Source organism: Anopheles gambiae (genome assembly GCF_943734735.2).
Source record: "Anopheles gambiae chromosome X unlocalized genomic scaffold, idAnoGambNW_F1_1 X_unloc_95, whole genome shotgun sequence".
NCBI classification, from domain to species: domain Eukaryota; kingdom Metazoa; phylum Arthropoda; class Insecta; order Diptera; family Culicidae; genus Anopheles; species Anopheles gambiae.
In genome coordinates this window covers 22,501-25,000 of record NW_026902709.1, presented here as the reverse complement: position 1 = coordinate 25,000, position 2,500 = coordinate 22,501, and positions in this window count along the sequence as shown.

Sequence of the window (2,500 nt, the reverse complement as noted above, 5' to 3'; positions counted from 1 at the left end):
TTTGCGATTCGTGTTTGCATTACACTACATTGAACTATTCCAACTTGTTTATCCGCATGGCGAACATTTGCTGCATTGAACATTTAAGTTCCACTTCGCTCTCCCCTACGTGGGTCTGAGCTTCGCTCTCAGGGAAAAAATATGCCACATTTGGTAGGGAAACCCGGTTTCATCACGCTATGTGCCCTGCACCACCAGCTTAGCGTGAATGCTTCGAGTTTCCCTAAGAAGTTCGATTGGTCTTGCAGAGTTTAAAGACAACGAAGCTTAGTTTCAAGCAATGATTTAATATACGCGTATTAAAAACCCTTAACTGTTACAACTTTTATGCTTGAAACCATCGCAACGAAGTCTTTGGGTCCGTAGACCCGTGATGTACTGCTCCAGGAAACGTTTTGAAAGAGTGGAAACTCAAAATCATAGGTTAAGATCATCGGCAGAACCCACCAGACACCACTTTTGCTTCATAAGTTCGGCCTATAGTCATATGACGATTTTCATCGGGGAGGGGACGTATGACCCAAACGGGGGCTTATATGACCCACGGACACTGCAAACCATGCTCCTACGACTAAATAGAGGTTAAAACTACGATTTGGTGAAATCTTCATTTTTGACCTCGAAGCAAGGTACCTTCCCTATAGTAGGCAATGAGTAAATGATCATAATCCCAGGAGGGCAAAAAATGGGAACCCGAGAGGAAAGCGCTGTTGGCGCGCCTAAGCTAGTGGCCCGTAGAGTAAAAAGGGTACCCCCAACAAAGTTGTCGTTTGACGTTCTGGTTGCACTTTTTATCATCTAAAATCAGTTTTCTACACGTTTTGAGGGGTTTAAGCAAAAAAAAAAATTTCGACTACTCGAGCTCTCTGGCCCGTTCGGTGCACATTTTTGAAAAAAGCTAGGGAGCTGCCCCTAGGTTCGGGGTGTCACAAAATGTTGAAAAGTGGTCGAAAAACCACTATCCAGAATCGGATGTAGAATCATTAGACGAACTTAAAATTGTTCTACGACACCCATCTGCGACGTTTAGTATTCGAGTTATGGCCCGTACCAGGTCTGACCGAGCAATTTTTGTTCCGCGCACTTTGTGCACCGTACACGTTGATGTTTGTATGAAAAAGTACCCTACCTAGGGACGCGTATAGCAAATTTGTACCCCCGGGCATGTTGTCGATTGACATTCTGGTTGCACTTTTCATCATCTAGGGTGCGTTCCTGACACGTTTTGAGGGGTTTTAGCAAAAAAAAAATTTTCGACTACTCGAGCTCTCTGGCCCGTTCGGTGCACATTTTTGAAAAAAGCTAGGGAGCTGCCCCTAGGTTCGGGGTGTCACAAAATGTTGAAAAGTGGTCGAAAAACCACTATCCAGAATCGGATGTAGAATCATTAGACGAACTTAAAATTGTTCTACGACACCCATCTGCGACGTTTAGTATTCGAGATATATAACACTTTGTAGGTCTGACCGAGCAATTTTTGTTCCGCGCACTTTGTGCACCGTACACTTTGATGTTTGTATGAAAAAGTACCCTACCTAGGGACGCGTAGAGCAAATTTGTACCCCCGGGCATGTTGTCGATTGACATTCTGGTTGCACTTTTCATCATCTAGGGTGCGTTCCTGACACGTTTTGAGGGGTTTTAGCAAAAAAAAAATTTTCGACTACTCGAGCTCTCTGGCCCGTTCGGTGCACATTTTTGAAAAAAGCTAGGGAGCTGCCCCTAGGTTCGGGGTGTCACAAAATGTTGAAAAGTGGTCGAAAAACCACTATCCAGAATCGGATGTAGAATCATTAGACGAACTTAAAATTGTTCTACGACACCCATCTGCGACGTTTAGTATTCGAGATATAGCACTTTGTAGGTCTGACCGAGCAATTTTGTACTAAAATGTATGGTGAACATGTAATTCATTAAATAACATTGACTTGCATCGTGCCCTACTTCATCGGCACAGCTGTTATTGACTATCTTTAGTGGAAATGGATTGAGTTTGACCATTTTAAGCCCATTTCCTATGCCGTGCACCAACATTGTGTACCGATCAGGGAAAGTACGCTACGTACGCGTTCATGGATGTCGATGTTGGTACAAGTTGCCGGTCGGGATAGCCGTGCACCAAAACTGTGTACCGATCAGGGAAAGTACAAGACGGAGGGTGCAGCTCGAGCGTACGCGTTCATAGATGTCCATGTTGGTACACTTGCACCAAAATTGTGTACCAATCAGGGAAAGTACAACACGGAGGGCGCAGCCCGGGCGTACGCGATCATGGATGTCCATGTTGATACAATCTACGTGTACGTTCTTAGTTTTTGTATCAAAAGTTGCAATTAAGTGCTTGTATGCTTAAAATGCTTATCTCAACCGGTCACCTTTTGGCCTGTCCTTTTATAACAGAAACCTAGAAAGATACTCGATATTTTTGTGTTGTTCCATTAGCCCGGGACGACGAAATGAGCTATGTGCACATCGTGCAGAAAACTGTCTTCGCCACGCA